This window comes from Phoxinus phoxinus (assembly GCF_949152265.1).
Source record: "Phoxinus phoxinus genome assembly, chromosome: 3".
In the NCBI taxonomy this organism is placed as follows: domain Eukaryota; kingdom Metazoa; phylum Chordata; class Actinopteri; order Cypriniformes; family Leuciscidae; genus Phoxinus; species Phoxinus phoxinus.
The window spans coordinates 39,585,683-39,591,682 of record NC_136878.1 but is presented as its reverse complement, the minus strand read 5'-3'; the positions used below and the strand labels follow the sequence as shown (position 1 = coordinate 39,591,682).

The 6,000-nt window shown below is 37.9% G+C and overlaps 1 protein-coding gene across 1 annotated transcript in view; it reads left to right on the top strand.

Annotated features, from left to right (window-relative positions):
- The first annotated feature begins 1,702 nt into the window (after window positions 1–1,702).
- Window positions 1,703–6,000, top strand: part of drd2b (dopamine receptor D2b) — an 85,678-nt gene continuing 81,380 nt past the window's right edge. Inside the window, exon 1 of the mRNA XM_079606018.1 lies at window positions 1,703–2,025. The gene's annotated coding sequence lies outside the window, so the exon portion shown is untranslated. The remainder of the gene's footprint in view (window positions 2,026–6,000) is intronic.

Genomic DNA, 6,000 nt, shown 5'->3' with positions numbered 1-6,000 from the left:
GAATAACATGGGTTTCACACTGTGAATGTTATTTTAGTGGTTTATTCCCAGCAGGCTTATTAATGAATCTTTGTACTTTTGGTATAGTGTGGAGTCTCATTATAATCTTCTGCAAAATGAAGTAGCCTGGTGAAAATGTAAGTAGTGACTTAGCGCCTTACTCTTTACAAATTGTATAATTAATTCAACTCAATCCAATATTTGGACATTGCATGTTACAATACATGTAGTACAGGAACAGTGCTTTACAATTACTTCTCTTATTAAAGGTTATAAGATTTAGCAAGAATATATTAAGAACACAAAATATCAATTTCAGTGATTCATAGTGTGCCAGAGGAAACTACATGACTTGGATACACAATGCCCACATAGTATGAATTTTGCATGATGGAATGGGAACACTGCATGGGCCCTGATTATATTCCGGGCATGCTGTGGATGAATACAAATAAAAATGTAATCAGCAATCATCCTACACAAAAACACAATCCATGAATGCAAAGTGTGCTTTCTAGATGTAATATAAACACCGGTGCATATTTGTGACAGGAGATACAGGGCTGTGTTTACAGTATCACTTCCAGCACCCCCTCAAGGTAACCGCCCGTGTTCATTGATAGCTACACCACAGCATGATGCTTCACTGTGTGTGTGTGTGTGTGTGTGTGTGTGTGTGTGTGTGTGTGTGTGTGTGTGTGTGTGTGTGTGTGTGTGTGTGTGTGTGTGTGTGTGTGTGTGTGTGTGTGTGTGTGTGCAGGGTATGGAAGATATTGACACATCACATGGGGGTGTACCGCTGACTGTGAGAACTGATTCACAGTCCCTTAAAGCAAAGCAATTATGTGTGTCAAAGGGAGGAAATTGTTCTAAAGGTATAGGCGGTTTTGCAAAAAGACAGATGATGGCAATAATACAGCAATAATCTGCCAAGATACCCATAGTGAAGCTTCACTGCTTCATTCATTTGAACGAGAGAAAAAAAAAATACATATAGACTGTATAATGCTAACATGCTGTTGGTTCTAGTATTCCTTTGTAGGCCTACTTGATCTAACACTTAAAAAAATATGTTTCATTAGTGTGTTCTAATTTAGTCAGGTTTATTCAGTCATCTTTAATAATAATAATAATAATAGTTTTTAACATTATTCATTTTATTTATAGTAGAAGTTACCACATGACGCATGTTTAAACTTAAATGGGGAGTGACAAATTAAGCATTGGCCTAGTTATCTTTTTTGCAGTGACTTTAACCAAAAGTGTCCGGGTGATTTTTAGTGGATGTATGAAGCATTGTACCACCAGAGTAGAGAAGTTCAACACATTAACTCAACTATGAACATGATTCACTAACCAAACTGTTTGTCCACCAGAAAGAGTCACAAATACATTTTACCTTCATTTAAAACAATATGTGTTCTAAAGTTCTTTATTAGAAAAGTGTGCTTGTGGTATAATAATAAGTGTCACATGGTTTAATATTTGCCTAATGCAGTGGCGTTTTTCCTTATTTTTCAGTGTATTTTAGGTGTCAAAAAAATGTTGAGGGGTCACTGTACTTTGTTTAGACAGTATTTTGTTCTGGAACTGGGTTTGTATCGTAGGCTACTTAGTGTTCATTCATTGGATCCTCTGGGCATTTCAACACGCGCTTGTGTTGAGATCAGTTAACTCCGCCTCCTGCCACGCGCTCTCAGTTACTGCTGCTGGATCTGAGCGCGCTGCACCCGGCATTCGCGCTCTTCTGCTGACAACACGTACTTATTGTAACTATTTAAAACTGCCAATTTAAGTGAGATATAAGATTAGATCTAATACATTTTGGCCAGTACTAGAGAGACCATCACGTTTTATTTAGTCAAGTACAATTATTTAGCATCGTCAATAGAGGGAACACTGAACTGACATAAACGAGTATGGACAGTTTCACACTGAGTGGGGAAAAGATGCAAAATATCAAGAAGTTGTGGATATAAACGCACAGAAGAACAGAGCTCATTCCTAATATCCTATGGCTTGAAGGTGAGGTGCATGTTTTACACAAAACTATTGGATTTATTTACTCTTTGATTGAAATGATAAGTGATATTAATTACCTTTTTAGGAAAGTGTTTGTCACTGCTTCTCAGTTTGTACAAACATTAGTTGGTATTGACTAGCGTTTGGCTGTAATAGGCTACTTAAAAATGTTTATTGCATATATATATATATATATATATATATATATATATATATATATATATATATATATATATATATCATCAGCAAATATATAAATCATCAGCAATTGAAGTAACGCGCGAGTGCACCAATGTCACATTTACGGGGAATAAAACAGCTGTGGTTGCCAGAAATTCAGGTATTATTGGATGGTATTTGGTGCCTGTATATTTAACAGTTCATAACCATAACGTTTATTGAAATAGTAATATACCAACCTGCTCGAACGGTGTCTTTAAATATAGCCTACCGCTATACTATTATGCCATAAGAAATACAGAAAATGTAACTTAAACAACCAAATGAACATAAAACAACAAGAATAATATTTAAATATAAATGGTATTAATATTATTAAAATTGTTAAAATGATTTTGCTTTTTCACTTAAAAAACTATTTTAACAATGCTTTAAAACTAGGCTAAATGTATTGCCTTTTTGTAGTAGCCTATAGAGTTTCCAATTTATACTTTTTACTTCCAAAACCACAATACTTTACTGTATTTTACAGTACAATTCCATTTATTGTCTGTTAAATCAACAATTCTGTATAATAAGTAACTTATTAACAGGTTATAATTTGAGCATTTTTTTATAGCCTAGTTTTTCTATTACAATTATGAACATTCTTATGGTGCACATGGTATTGAGTAAATAGATGTGTGAGTAGAACACAGATTAAACATTGTTTAGGACATTTTCCAGAAGGAAAAAGACACATTCGGAAGTCTGCTGTTTATTGATTTACAATTACATAATCAATTCTTGTTAATTATCGCTATAGATTACCCACAAACATATTCCGAGATCTACCGAGCTGCCTAACCTTAGACAGTTGGCAAAGTGAGCCTGTTGGCTGCCAAGAATAATCTGTGCTAAATCACTTACATTGAGTCAATATGGTGGTGTTCATATGTTCACGGAGTGCTGGTCTGTGTACAGATCATAGTAGTATCCTGTAGTACAGGTTTTAATATTCATCTCTGCAAGTGTGGAATGTGTGAAATTGACTTAGTTTGACATAAGGGTAGAAAATATGATGAATGGAATGGTCTGTCTGCACTACAAAATTGATCTCTCGGTTAGAATGACCATGTAGCCTATTGAAGAATTCAAAGAATGCCATTAAGCATAAAGCACATGAGAAATACTTTTATAAGGAGAAATGAAAGTGACTGAAAATTTCTGTGGAAGACTTTCTTCCCTTGGGGCTTCTTGCGTGAAGAGGCGTGGCCCTGAGAGCATTTTCTTGACATTTCCATGGAGGAAGAGGCAGACGCCACACAGTGCCCTTTTGTTATTTAACAGAGCCTGTTTTTAGGAGCTTGTAGAACAGGGGGCAGTGTTTCACAAGAACTTTCAACAAGAACATGTTAAACCGTTGAGAACAAGAAAACGAGGTAATGAACCTTATTACCGGTAATCCATGATAGTTAGTTAAATTGCTAAAAAATCATATATAGCAATGGATACAGTATATATATATATATATATATATATATATATATATATATATATATATATATATATATATATATATTAATATTATATAGATATAGCAACAAATACCAGAGGCGGTTGACCATTCTGTATATCTCCATTCCAGATGCTGGGCTCTGATGGCAACATTTAGTATTAGCTTTTTGTGCACAGACTGAAAATACACCCATGGAGAGGCAAGCAAATAAAAGTCTCTGATTTTATGATCTTTCTTTGGAAGTGCAGCACATTATGGTCTAAATATATTTGTTAGCAGATGGTGGGATAGACATTATTAATGCTGAACACAAGGCATCCCTGAAATTGGTGTCTCGGAAATGTCACCACTGTGGCATTTAATGCGTTTAATGGTTACAACAGTACAACTCACAATAGGTTGCTATTTAAGCACTATAATGAAAGTGTAACAAATGTCACAGTGGGCAAGACTATGCCCTTATACCTCTATGTAATCCAGGACATGACATCTAACTCGTAGGAAGACCAAATTTAATGTGTTCCTTTTTTGACTCAGACAAAATCTTTCATGACATTTCTAGCTTTGTTTACCTTGCTGCCCACTATGTGATTCTGCTTAATTTAGAAGACAGGGCAGAGACATAAGGGGCTTTAGACCATGACTAATGTTATGGATCATAACCATAGGCAAACTTAAATAAATACTGTCTCTAAAATGTGCATGCTTCAGCAAGTGCAGGCCCAGCTGGAAAGTCGTTCAGACATTTTTACAACTAGTTTAAAATGGTTGTAAAAATGTCTGAACGACTTTCCAGCTGGATTTTCCAAAGCTATGATGCACAATTATGGAAGAAACTTCTCCAAAGTTCATGTCTAGGATGTACAGCTCTAAAGTTACATTGGAAGAAATTTTGAATACAGAATAAAGTATAAATCTTAATTATTATTTTAATCAAAACGTAATTGTTATGATAATTGAATTGCTCATTAATAATAAATGTGTAATTATTCACTGAAATCAAATATAACGCTTTTAAACACGTCAATGCAGATTTTACATCAGTGACATTTCACAAGTCCATGGCACAGGCCGAGCGACGACTGATCAAGGAGAAGCTGGAGGGACGAGGGAGCCTGGTGGAGCCGTAAGGACGATGGTCCCAGGTTAAGCCGAGGGAGGCAGAAGCCAAGGTCATGCCGACTGGTCGACGATGTGGAGCTGAGGTGGAGCTGGAGACTGAGAGGCCCTAGGCAGATCCACGCAGCAAAGAGAAGTTAGAGGAGGAGCCAAATGACTGGCTGTCATTGGTAGAGGAGGTGGAAGAGGGAGGCTGGGCCGGATCATTGGAGACGCAGGAGACTTGGAGCTGGGCAGAACCAATGGAGACACAGAAGACTTGGAGCTGGGCAGGACCAGCGGATAGACACTTGACTCTGAACTGGGTGGAACCAGCAGAAACCAGGAGACTACAGGGATAATCGTCTTCCAAACCCTTATCAAATATGACAAAGGCCAGCTTCAGCTCACCCTCAGCGGCGGGAGTGTGGGCGGGGCTTCCACTAGCACACCCACTGGTACTGACGATGATTCCGGCTCTCACACCTGGTCAGAGACTCTTGTTTGTGCTCTGGCTCCAGGGCGATGATCATCTAAGTCTTTGTTTCTAGCGCTGGCATTGCGGCAGTCTCATGCTCCGCATCTGCGGTGGGCTCAGGTGTTTCGACTGTTAGAACGAAAGGAGGGTGGCAGCTTGCTGGGCTCTGGGTCCGGACTGGGGCAGATGCTGTCCTCCTCAGTGGGGCAGATGAACGGGGACCCGTTTTTCACCAGCACCCACTCCACATACGCGGCAAAATCCCACAAGGACCATTCACGAGCATGACTTGGACAGATCACTTAGGCTGGTGTGGAAAAATATGCAAAGCAAGTGGTCCTGATAGTGGGTAAGGCATGCCAGATCTAAAAAGTTTCTTGTGTGGTCCTCAAGTGAGTGCTATACTTGCTCCAAACTGAGCAACTGGAAAGTTGAGGAATCCATTGTTATTTTAAAGAAAAAACGCGGCAGAAATTTGTAGGCTCTGTGTTCTGTAACGTGTGTCTGTAATGAGCACACAATGATCAGATAATTTAACAAACAAAGTTTTTAATGAATAAATCAAAAAGGAACACTTCGTAGTATCTTCAGAAATACAAACACAGTCTTTAATGAATTAATCCAAAAGGAACATTTTAATTTAAGTGTTCTGAAGAAACATGATTACTTTATATGATTTAACCATCAAGGTCTGGCTTCACAGACAGACGGAGATTAAGCCAGG